Genomic DNA, 13,403 nt, shown 5'->3' on the forward strand with positions numbered 1-13,403 from the left:
TGTCAAGAATCACACCAACAGAGCAAATAATGAACATACAGCAGCAGGGGGAAGGAACCATCATAAAAAAATAAGTGTGGAAACCGTGGATCAGCGTAAACAGTACAAGAAGACAAAAAATGAGCTGGTAGAGGAGGTCAGGAACAGTCTGCAATTGAGGAGGAGGATGATTTATTACCATCTGTAGAGCCATGCTCCAGGGTGTTGAAATATTAACGCGGCGGCTGCAAGATATCTCTAGATTGGGACGTAGGGGGTTGGAGAAGGGCATAATCATTGTTAATATTATCACAGTACGTCATGTCTTTAAGCCAGGCTGAGGAGGTGGGGGTTTTGTTACTTGTGCTGTGAAGTGCAATCTCGCGCTTGGCAAGCAAGAAGGCAATTCAGGTAAATTGATGCAGGGAGCGTGGTATCTCCCTGGTGTATCTTAAAAGGGCCAGAAAATATTCCCCTGGCCCCTAAAAAAAGGCCAGAAAAGGGTCAGGTTTGAGTATTATATATTAGTCATGGCGGAGGTGTGAGTGAAAACTGAGGACCAATATGTGGATATCACTGGGCATGTCCATGTTAAGTGTGCAAAGTCCGCTTCCGGGGCATGGCATTTAATACAACAATCGGATCTATCGGGGTCAAATATGCAAATATGGCTATGTTGGAGGGGGAGAGGTAGGTGCGGTGGAGGAATTTAAAATGTAATAAGTTATGCTTGTGGTTAGTCAAAATGTTGTGAGCAACAGTATGACCAAATCTTGTCTGCAAGGAGGATTCCCAGTTCCTCCGCAACCATCCTTTTTGTATTATATACAAGTCACCTCTAAAGTAGGCCCTAAAGCATTTTGTGGCAGGGTGTGTTGTATTTAAAACGTAGGACATGTGGGGTTTTGGTTTTACATGTACTGGTAATGAAAAACTTCTAAATTCATTTTTCACCACTGTAAAGTCCATATATATCACATTGACTAACACTAGGTTACCTAATTACATTTATTTGGTGCTAACTTTGGATTGGGAGCAGGTAAAGACATGCTGTTTGGACTCAAAAGAATTGTAATCTAAAATCCTCTTTAATGGTAAGGTCAGATTTTAAGTCACACTTTAGAAATGACAATTTCAGAAAGTTGGCCTGGCCATTTGTGCCTCTGTCAGTGTCCTGGGTCACATGAATGGTAATTGCTCTCCTGTTGGGCTTTGTGTAATCCCCCCAGATAGTGACACAAAGGGAATATGGTGTGAACAGGACTGGCCATCCTGCCAGGATGACTGGGGGTGGAGTAGTTCCCTGCTCCTCTTACACTTTAAAGGGCTTGCCTCCACCACACAAAAAGCCTTTTGTTACCCCTGCCTTCTTTGAGTTTTAGCAGGGGAAGGGTTGTACTTTCTAGAACCACATGTTGGGGTACTATAGAGAATACCCCCACTTCACAGGCTGGCACCATGTGTAAATATTGGACCCTCAGAACAACTCTTCAATGTACTCTTTGACCTGTGGAAGACTTCAGAAGGACTGCCCTACTGCTTGAAGGAGAACTAGACCATCTATTTAAACCCAGAACCACCAGAAGTGACTCAGGCTCGTGTCCTGTGTGAGCTTCAGGGACATAACAAGCTACTGAGGCCTTGAACCATGTACCTGGCCTGTACTTGAATGAGTTCTAACCCCCAAGTGGTGCCCCAAGGTCCTGGACCTTTGGAAGTGGTGTTGTGGTACTCCTCCAAGACCCTAGGACTTAAAACTTTTTTAACCAAAAAGTGCCATGAGAACTGACAGAAGACCAGGCGCTACCTGCCAACCGATCCACCCAAGGTGTATTGCCAGTCAGCCACATGACACCTCCTGCCGTGCCCCACTAAACTTCTACCTTTTGAGGAACTTTTCTACAGAATCTATTCCAAGTCCGAAAGTAACCGAGTCCTGGCTGGAACCACCTCATGTAGTCGACCCGCGCTCCATCATGGCTGGCCTTAACTTTTAACTTTGCCCCAGTCTTGCATGACTGAATACCTGCAGTTGACCCTTTGATCTTTTAGGTGCTATTTTGCACTGAAAACTTTGAACATTCATAATTCTGTCTCAGATTTAATTAGTTTTGGTGTCATTTTATTAGTTAAAATGTTCTCTATTTTTCTAAATTGGTTTGAGATTTTTCTAGTGTTGTCTTTTGACTTTATTACTGTTTGTGTGTTGAATAAATACTTTACATGGAGACTATGTTAAGCCAGGCTGCTTTTCTGCCAAGTAAAAAGAGGGTTAAGCACAAGTTAATTTACTGACTTTTGTGGTTCACCCTGACTTAGATTGTGTTTATTTTTAGAAAGGCTCTCACCCCCTAAACCACTAGCCCAATTTCTTACACCTGTGAAGAGAGTGCCTTTGATTCAGTCAGTTTGTTAAAACTGCTTCTTTGGGCTTGCCAATCCACCAGTGTGTTTATGATTTTTTCATGCGGCAGAGGAAAGAGTAGGACAAAATCACTGTTCCTAGGTTTATGTCCAAATTTTATGCTCTGTCGGATGCAGGGACAAAGGTCGTGGACTCTATGGTCACCAGTCTTGTTAGGTGTAGTTTGAAGGATCAAACTGATAAAGATTGTCTCTGTCCTAAAAAAGCATTATACTGGAAAGTAGGCATCTACTGGGATTACATTAGTCATTATACTAGCCAGCCCCTTATTTCAGATATTAAGGAGCTTTTCAAAGCAGTTCAGGGCCACTCGGAGTGTTTAGAATTGTTGGAAGAAATCCAAAAACAAGCTGAGTTTCTCTATTATATTGGCTTTGATGTGGTTCATGTCTCTGCTTTAGCCGGAGGAGCTAATGTGGCTACCAGGAGGTATTTGTTCCTTAAGGAATGACGTATGGATACATCTCAAAAGTCTGCTGCCGTGCATATTCCTTTTGAGGAAGCAAACTTGTTTAAAGCAGAGCTTGAGAACAAACCTTATTGAATTTTTAAGGGAAGAAAGCCTTACTCACCTTTTAGACATCCTGCAACACTTTCTAAGACTTCTCTTTCATCTTGGAAATTGCCCTTTTGGCAGACGTTAAGGAAATCACAACAGCAGTATTCAGAATTCTCCAGGAGAAAGAGGAACATCATAAATTCTTGAGACCCCAAATCCTTGATCATGTCAATAAACAGATAGCAGAGGTCCTGACCACTCCAAGGGAAGGACTGTCCCAGTGGGAACTCGAATAAGGCATTTAATTCCAGCCTGGGAATGATTCACTTCAGGTGCCTGGGCCCTGGATGTAGTATGGCGAGGCAACATGATAGAGCTTTCTTCTCCCACTTCAACAACCGAGACCATAATTACTCCCTGCCCTGCATACAAAGTCAGGATGGAAGCTATGTGGGGGATCGTACAAACTCTTCAACTGAATAACATAATAGCACTAATTCCCAAAGTCGAGAAGGGTTCACTTCCATAGTTTTCTTGGTTCCAAAGCCATCCAAAAACACAGAATGATTATCATCTTCAGGAAGGGGGTCCATCAGAAAAAAATCCATTCAAGATGGAAACTCTCCATAATGTCATCCCTCTAATCATGAAAATAAACTTTCTCATCACAGTGGATTTGGAAGATGTGTACCTTCACGTGCCTATGTTCTCTTGTCATCAGTGTGGACTACAATTCTGTCTGTAAGGCTATTACTTCCAGTTCCAGGTAATTCCCTTTGGAATAAGATCTGCTCTGAGAGCATTTACGAAGATGGTGGCCTTTCTTCATCTGGAAGGTTTTAAAGATGTATCCATATTAAGACAATTTGCTGCTCCAGGCTGGCTCTTGTGAGGAGGCTCTCGGGGGATATGCAGCGATTCATCATTGTCTGCAGGAGCATAGTGTGCTTATACATGTTTTAAAAGTCCGATTTTTTTTTTTTTTTTTTTTTTTTCCCGCTCAAGACGGAACCTTCATAGGGGCCTGGTTCAGGACCAACTTGGGTCATGATTTTTCTGCCAAAGGAGAGAGCCAAGAAGTTAAGGCTGATGGTTTGACAGCTCTTGTACACCAGCGTCACATGGCGTCATGTCTTTCTAGTCCCACAGGCTCGTCTGGACCTGAGGCCAGTAATAATCCATCTGCTCATATACTGGAAGCCTGCTTACATGCATCTGGAATAAAAGATTAGTTACAACTCATATCAAATCAGCTCTTCTTTGGTGGCTTCTCCCACCATCTCTGGAAAAGGGTTTTCCCTTGCATCAGAATCCTCCGGGGGTGATCATAACTTTGGACGCCTGCGGGGAGGCCTGGGGAGCGAAGCACAATGGTAATACAAATCAGAGAAGATGGTCTATTGAAGAGCAGAACAATTCCTTGAATTGGAGGGAACTATTTATGATCTGTTGGGGATTCATGATCGAATATGTACAGACAACTGGGCTGCTATATTCTATATTAACCGACAGGGCGGTTCAAGATCTGTGTCCCTCAATCTATTAGCAATGAAGATGGGGTTCTTTACAGAGAGCTAACTTCTATCTTCGAAGGCGACCTACATTGAATGACAATTCAAAAGTTGATTGCTTAAGCAGAACATTTCTGACCTCTCAGGATCTATCTTCGACATTTGTAACATATGCAAAAATTTGCAAATGATTTTGAACTCCTCTTCTGGATTTCTTTGTCTCAATTTACAACCACCAAGTTTCCGAATTTTTTGTCATGGTTGGTTTCCTGCTCCAGAATTCATGGGAGTGGATGCCCTCTCGATACCATGGTCTCATCTCCATACAATGCCTTCCCACCAATTCCTTATATATTACTTTCACTCGTAAAAAATCAAGAGGAAAAAAGCAGATGTGATTGTGGTAGCATGATTTTGGCTTCATTGAGCCTTGTTCCTTTGGTTTAGTGAGACAGCAATGGAACCATGTTGGAGAATTTCTCTTTCCGTTCCCCTGCTTCAACTTCAGGAGGATCTTTCTCTCTCGTGCTGTGTCCCCCATTCTGGAAATTCAGAGGATAGGCCTTAAGAGTAGAGGGATTCCTAAACACTTGGCAGACATAATTCAGAAATCTCGTTGTCCCTCTACTCTAAAGTCATACACAAAGCACTAGAAGAATTTTAAGCTTTGGTTCGAGTTGACCTATGTTTCAGCTGCAACCTGCAACATTGCTTCAATCTTCCAGTTCCTACAGGTTAGCTTTGGAAAGAAATTGGCATTTTCTACTTTCAGAGCCCAATGGGCAGCCATTAGAGTTTTCAGAACATCTGGTGTGATAGTTCTTCAAAATGAACCATACCAGTGAAAATGAAGTTAAACCAGTTCGACCTGCCTGGGATCTACCTCTGGTCTTAAAGGCTTTACAGGGGGTTCTGTTTGAACCATTGATGTTTGTGTATTTGAAGTACCAAATTCTAAGGATGTTTTTCTAGTGGCAATAACGTTCGCTAGAACAATTGGGGAGTTGTACTTTGTAAACCTCCTTTTCTTAGAAATATGGAAGATGTGAATATTTAAATCCAAATCTTGCCTTTTTTCCCAATGTTCTCTCTAAATTTCATGTCCAGCAAGAGGTGTTGTTGTCTTCTTTTTTCCCTAATCCTTATTCTAAGGAGAAAGAATTGTGGCATCGGTTGGATGTTACGAGAACCGTTTCTGTTCATATAGACATGTCCAGCAGCTTTAGAAATTTAGACCATTTGTTCATAACCTTTGGGTATCAAAGACCAGGCCACAAGGTTCTATCAACGGATGGATTTGAGATACCATATCTTTGGCATATTCATTATAAGACATCTCTATCCCTGAGGTTGTAAAGGTACGGTCTACATAAGTGTATTTGCTTTATCGGCAGGGGTTACTCTGAATGAAATTTGTAGGGTGGCTACTTGGACCTCTGCACATACTTTTGTTAATCATTGTATGATTCAAGGTGAGGAAAATAAAATATCATGAGGCCTATGTGTCCCCGTGTGTTCCCCCACACTCATGTGCACATACATGTCACCTACATATTTCCCCTCCATGGCCTGTCTATCATGATGCTCATGCTATAACGTGGCCTGCCATAATCCTGTCTCCCATGAGAGAAACGACAAATCTGCTCTGAGGCCTACACGTTTTGCATCATGTTTTCCTGCATTTCCATTATTGTGGCCCAGCCAGAGCCGAAAAGAGGCTTCAGGCCTCAGAACGCTCTGAAAGCTGTAGCTGCGTATCCTTGGCCTTGCACACTTGGGCCTCAGCCAAAGGGGCCCTGTCCGAGACAGTATTGAGCATGGTTATCTGCTTACTCCTACCAAAACCACATTCCTGCCTGGAGAAGGAGGGATAAACATGACATCTGCAAAGGAGAAGCCTAGCCTTTCTGTCTCTTTTTGTGTGATTACAAAGCTCACGTCAGTGAAAAGCCCATAGCCCCCGTGCAAGACATCAGCAGTAAACGAAGAAATAAATGCCACATTGGCCCTTGGTGATGGGCAACCTATGTCACGAATCAGTCCCTGCTCCAAACTTTAGATATCAGACAATACGAGATGTGCTGGTCACCCTGACACTGAAGGTCTCACTTCTAGACTACAGACTCCCCGGTTGCATAGCAACCCTTTTCACGTCATGCTCGAGTTGAGCACAAGTAAGGCAAAGTTCCAGTAAAGTTCCAGCTGATCACGCAACCCCCTCTAGGCATCCACCCACCTATGACACTTACCTGTTATCATCAAGTGGACGCCCACCTTCACACCTACTTACACGCCCACATGCTCTTATCTCATTCTCTCTTGCTCCGCCTGAAGCGCTCTTGCTTACGTATATTATTACAAACATATATATACTGTACTCTGTGAATAAAGTTTGAGAATACCTTTTTGATAACCCTGGTCCTGATCCCTTGTGGTGATGGAACTATTCTCCCTATAACTCGAGTTATTTGAATAAAGCCCTTTTGAACCTGATACCACGGACTCAGCCTTTTGCTTCATGTATAATTGTATTGATATCTTGAAATTCTGAAACTCGTAATAATTTATTTACGACAAAGGTGTTGGTTTGTGTGAGAAACTGTTTGTTCAGAAGCTCTTGACTGGATAAAGAGTTCTTCAATAAACATTTGTGATTTGTTCTGCAGAATTGACAGTGTGGAGAAAATATTTATTCATGTTGTACTATCTGAAGGCCAATTACAGCATTGGTATGCCTCATGTTTAATGACTAGGAAGATGACGTACAATAAAGGGTCAGTGCCTGGTTGCTTACTGGTACTTTTTATTATCCTTAGTCCATTACACCCCTGTCACAGTCATTACAATCCACCCACACTACCTGCATTTACTGACCTTCATTAGTGTGGTATTTTCAGAAAGTGTAATCAGGCTCACTAGACCTGTATGGCTTGGGTTGGGCGGAACCGTAGTTAAAACTTCCTATTCTTTCTCATGTTGGAGGTGGGGATCACCGCATGTTTAATGACTGTGATGAGAATGTAACAGAATAAGGGTAAAGAACATTTTTGGTAAGTAATTGGGCATTTATCTACATGGTAACAGGAGAAAGCCAGAAGCAATGCACGCTATTTAAGATAGTACTGTTTACAGATTGTTTCTGTTTTTTGGTAAACATGGAGGCACAGGCGAAGGAAGCTGAAAAGAGGACACATCTATCAGTGGGGTCATGAGGCTGGACATTTTATTATCTTATCTCTGGAAAAGATGAAGGCAATTATTGGTTACACAGTGTCCAGTACCTTAAAAATATCTAATGAAATACCTCCTGATATGGAGATTGCTAATGCCAATGATTCTGAAGAGCTCTAAGGAAGATATATACAGGGTACAATGGCCCCTATTAGAGACTGTAAGAAAGTAGCCCTTTTTAACATGGTCACCCTCACTTTTTGCCTGGTAACTGATGTGATTTTGACTGGAAGTGTACTGGGTTCCCGCCAACCAGGTTCTCAGTTCCAGAGCTCTTTCCCAAAACTGTACAATTGTTTCCCCGATTGAAAAACCCTTTAGCACCCTCTGTAAGTCCCTAGTAAATGGTACCCCTGGTACCTAGGGCTTGAGGTACTAAAGAGGGTCCCTAAGGGCCGCAGCACAAATAGTGCAACCCTATGGGACCCCTCACCAAGCACAGGCAAGGCTGTTATTGCAGGCTGAATGTCTTGGTGCGACCAATAGTGAAAACACGACATGTCACACTTTCCTGTGTGCCATGTTCTCTCACACTGCATATAATATTTGTAGGTCACCCCTACAGCAGGCATGACAGCCCTAAGGCAGAGTGCTGAGTATTACATGTGAGGGCATAACTGCATGAGCACATATGGCCCTGCGGTGGTCAGTCCTATTACTGCCAGTGCAAGTGGACAGTGAAACCATTATAAAACATGTGCGGACACTGGTGAAAACGAGGTCCCCAGCTACATGATGGCTTCACTGAAAATAGGGATGTTTGGTATCAAACATCTCGTATTGACAAACCCACACTGAATGCAGTGATGGATTTACCAATACATGCCTCCTGCGTGCAGCTTAGAGGTGCTCCCTGAAAACCTACCGGCCTCTGAAGTGTTCCCTGGCTGGTTTCTGCCAGCCTGCCACTTGAGACACTGTTCAGACCTCCTAGGGTCAGAGTCTCTGCTCTCAGGAGGCCCAGAACAAAAGCCTTTCCAGGAAGCGGATGTTACACCCCCTCCCACAGGATGACCTGCTGATTAACATTCCTAGTCCGGAAAGCTTCAAGAGCTGCTGCCTTTGAAATGTGAAGCTCGCTCCCCCTCACAGGAGAGGAAAGTGACCCACTTGTCCAGAGCCCCTTTTGCACCGGGAAAATTAGCTAGTCAGATTGGTGTGCCACCCCCCAGGCTAAAACCACCCCTAGGGTGGGGTAAACTGAGGTGGGCACGATTTTTCAGACGTTGCCATCTTTATGATGGCACACGCAGGAATTCAGGGAAGGGGTTATGTCCACTTCCAATAGGAAGTGGTCATATAAGGGGTGTAGTGATCCCAAGAGTCAGTAGGCCATTGGCTACTATCCTACACACCCCTAACGCCCTTAAATTTAGTCTTTAGGAGAGCCCCTGACACCAGAGGAGCAGATCCTGATGACCTGAAGAAAGAAGACAGACGAGAGGAGTTGCACAGCAAGAATAAAAGACTCAGCAACTGACTTGGCACCAACCCTGCCGGCCTGCCTACTGACATCACCTATTTCACCAGAAGTCTACTTGTCCTGCAGCTGCTGAGTCCCCAAAGCCAAGGAGACCTGCCAGTCTTCTCCCAGGAACCAAGGCCTTCCAAGGCAGAGCGGAACTGTCCCCTGCATCCTGCAGACAGCAAAATAAACACAAAGAAGATTACGGCCCAAACAAAACCCGATGCCGCCAAGCACCACTGCACCCGAGCCCCACAGCTCATGTAGAAGTGGGCCAATGGTGTCAGAGTGGTCCCCAAGCCCTCAAGGTACCAAGTCCACTGTGAAGTGACTCCTCATGAACTCTCCGATGTCGCCTGCAGCCTCTGTTGGCAGACCTCCTCCGAACGGAGAAACCTGACACCCAAAAACCCTCTGCACCGGGACGCCCCATCCAGAGGAGAAGAGGACCAACGGTGTCCCAACGAACCCCAACACCGCAAGAACCAAAATCAAACATTGGCTTCACCGGACTGGCCACATAGTCCCCTCCTGCAGCCTCTTTCTACAGTGACCATTCTCCATTGGATAACAGAGGGCACCAGACACTGTTTGGCACCTCTGCACCCAGCTTCCCTAGTGCCTCTGGTGATGTTCTGCTGGTGCTGCCTTGGACCTTGCCCACCACTCACCTTGATTCCTGGAGAAGTATCCCGTATGTTGCTGACAAGAACCAATAAACTGCATATAATGTTCCTCCCATGGGGTAACATTGCAGAACTCTGAAAGTGTACTGCATTGACTTTTTTAACTGAAAAATACTCTTACCTGAACGATTTTCTTCTGTCAAATATTTTCAAGATTTATTGATATTAAAAGAAGAGATGATCCATGTTCAATGCTGTCTCAAACAGAGCCAAACTAAACCCAGGCAAGACCGAACTAGTCCTGACGGGTGGTAGTCACAACTTCTGGGGCCCACGTTATTGGCCAAAAGAAGTAGGACTCTCCCCAACCCCCTACTCCTCCGCCAAACGCCTTGGTGTCACAATAAACAATGACCTATCTCTAAAAACACATGTAGGCACTGTGATCTCCACCTGCTTCTTCCAGCTGTGTTAGATTAGAAAGATAGGCAGGTTACTCACCCAAGCAGCTTTGATACAGGTCTTGATAGCCATGGTTCTATCAGACCTAGACTACGCCAACGCAGTCTATCTCGGTATGTCACTCTTTCTTACAAAACGGTTACAGATGGTACAGAATCAAGCGGCCAGACAGATTTACCAACAACCTAGGTGGCAACATGCCTCCCCCCTCCTGAGGAAGCTGCACTGGCTCCCTATTCCTCAACGCTGCGCATTCAAAGTTGGCTATCTGGTGTATAAATCCCTGCATGGCCGGAGCCCTAAATTCATAGATAGCCTTATATCACAGTATATCGATCAGTTATGTGCAGCAGCTGCTGCATCTAGGGCAGCTGTTTCTGGCTGAAGGCATGCATAGTTAAGATACTAAAAGCTCTAGACTTGTCTGTCACGACTGCCGGACATCCGGAGCCATGCGAACTAACACAATGGCTGCCGCACGGGGGACACGCATGCGCAATGACCAGACAGGTTAAAGCGCGGACGTCCCTGAGCGGCGGCGCTTCGCGTTCCAATTTTTTTAAAGTTGAAGCTTACCTTCCGGGTCTCGTCCGGAGCTTCGGGAGTCTCTTCGGTGTCCTGCTTCCACGTTGCACGGTTCCTCGTCCCAGCCCTCTCCCTTCCTGGTGTTCCTGATTTCGGCGCCTTCGGCGTTCTGTATACAATCAGTACGAATCGTTGTTCTGGTGCTTCCTCCTCCTTGAGTGTTCCTGATTTCGGCGCGCACCTTCTCCCTCCGGATTCCTGTCCGCCTTTGGACCATGCACTCCTGCAACACAGGAGAGACAAACAGAGATCCAATTTACTCCCATACACGGTAGTAGCGCTTTGCACTGATATTTATTTTCCTTTTTACTCGCCCCATTATACTTATCTGATCAGGCTATTCTGGCGCTGTGGACATTCGTTCCTTCTCTTGCTTCTTGGGATAATTGAACCTGAATAGGAAGAAAGAGAAAGTTATTAGTTTTCTGCCTGTGCTTTAAGACTATTTCATTTATTTACAAGTAAACATTTAATTTGTGATAAAGACTGTCCAGCTGGTGTTAGGAAGGATAAGGTGGGTTTCAATTCAGGGTCTTTGAATTTTCATTCTCTTGCTTTAGTCTACCCTCAACTAATACTTCCCTATTATTTTTTCCCACCAGGATCATATCCTTGCTAGATACCATAGCCTTTAATTATACTACGGAGAAGGGGAACCTTAAGGTATTTAACAACCCAATAGAGAGAATTAGAGACATAGTTACACCACTACATATTTACCTTTTTGTTGTTCTTTTCTCTTGCCAACATATGTTGTGCCTTGTTTTTGCCTGGTCCTAAAGCAGCTTGGGGTGCGGCGAGTGTCCTTCTCCTTCTATGTTTTGTTTCCCTTCTTCCCCAGGTTACCATTGTCACTTTGACTTCGTTGGGTGTAATAGGTGATTTGGCGAAGTTGTGGACCTTCCTTCATGTCTATGACGTTCCTGCGGAAACATAGGTGAGACCTTGACATTGTACATTTCATCCTCATTTGCCTTTTGTTGTATCACTCCTTTTTTGTCCTCATTTTGAATCATTAATTAAAAAATCAATAGAGGACATGGTATTTTATTGCCTTTTACATACCCCAGTTTTAGGTGTTGTGCCTTCTTCAATTCCAGTTTCTTTGGGAGAGGCAACAACAGTTCCAGCCATGAAGCAGGCACTTTTGAGGAAGGGTCGGTGGTGTTCCTCTATGATAAACACAAACTTTCTATTCAGTGCCTCAAGTACCCAGGCAGACACTCCAAAATGATGACTGTATGGCAAAAGTTCTCATCTCTTGGCAATTTGGATGGACAATGTTTCAGACACATTAATTCAGATTATGAAATAAGTTCATTTCCTAGAGTTCATAGACATTCCACCAGCAAAATTGCTAGTTTCTCCTTTGCCAGGCCCCGGGTTGTTGCCAAAGAAGGAAGTCTTGTGTAAATGAATACACCTTTTTCTGGAGAGAAATGTACTAAAATAAGTTCCACATCCAGAAAGAGGTCAGGGGTTTTATTCTATCCTCATTTCAGTACAGAAGCCAAATGGAGATTTCAGGATTTGCCATGGGGGGTCAGCAATACCAGTGTCAGGTACTTCCTTCTGAGTCATCATCCTCTCCTCATGTTCTCTCCATTTGTTACATATTTGTATGAAAGAGGAATTAGGGTTCATCCCTATTTGAATGACTGGCTGATTGCTGCTTTTTCTTTTTCCAAGGCTCAAGAAGATGCAAAGCTGGCCTGCAAGGGTCTTCAGTACTATGGATTTCTCCTGAAAAAAGACAAATTACAGCTTCTGTCTTCACAGGATTTGCTTGTTCTAGGGGCACATTTTCAGAAATTGTTAAAGGTGTCGCATCTTCATGAAAGGATGATCAGATTGCAATCTCTGTTGAATCCATCTTGGTTCAAATGATGGCTTTAAAAAAATGGCTGAGGGTTTAGGGTCTATTGGCATCCACTCTTTGTGTGGTGCCTTGGGCCACTATCATTTGAAACCTCTAGTGAGCTTCATTCTAGTTCACTGGTCTCCAGCATCAATAAACTATAAGGTGCAGTTGAGTCCACCCTTACATCTGAGGGAATCACTGGCATGGTGGTTAATAATACTTGAGATTTGATAGTCATAAAAAGCCATTTTATACTGATGAGAACCGACAGTCAGGTAGCCAGGACATACTAGAATTAACAAGGGGGGGACAAGTTCTGACTCTCTAAAGAGGGTAGTACAGGAGATTTTTTCATGGTCAATGTTTCTTCTCCTGCATCTCTGCAGTTTATCTTCTGGGGAGGTAGAACTGGCCTGCCATCCAGCTCAGTCGCCAGTTTCCTTCATCAGTCCAATATTGCCTTCAGCCCTGGATGACTCTTTTTGTTACCCAGGAAATGCTCCAACGCCCTGCCCCCATTTGTCCGATGAATAATGCTCCTCATGCTTGAGGAAGGGATGCTCTGTCTCTCAGGTGACCTTTCTTTTGTTATGTGTTTTCACATGCTATAAGTTTTGAAGAAGGTGGAGATGGTGGAGGTGGTTTCTAGCTGCACCCATATGGCCCAGAAGAGTAGGGTTCCAATTTACTTTTGTCTCCCTCAAAGGCATGGTATAGGGCAATCCCAGTGCGCTGATCTCTCCTGTAGCTTCCAAGGCT

This window comes from Triturus cristatus, chromosome 3_2 (assembly GCF_964204655.1).
Source record: "Triturus cristatus chromosome 3_2, aTriCri1.1, whole genome shotgun sequence".
In the NCBI taxonomy this organism is placed as follows: Eukaryota; Metazoa; Chordata; class Amphibia; order Caudata; family Salamandridae; genus Triturus; species Triturus cristatus.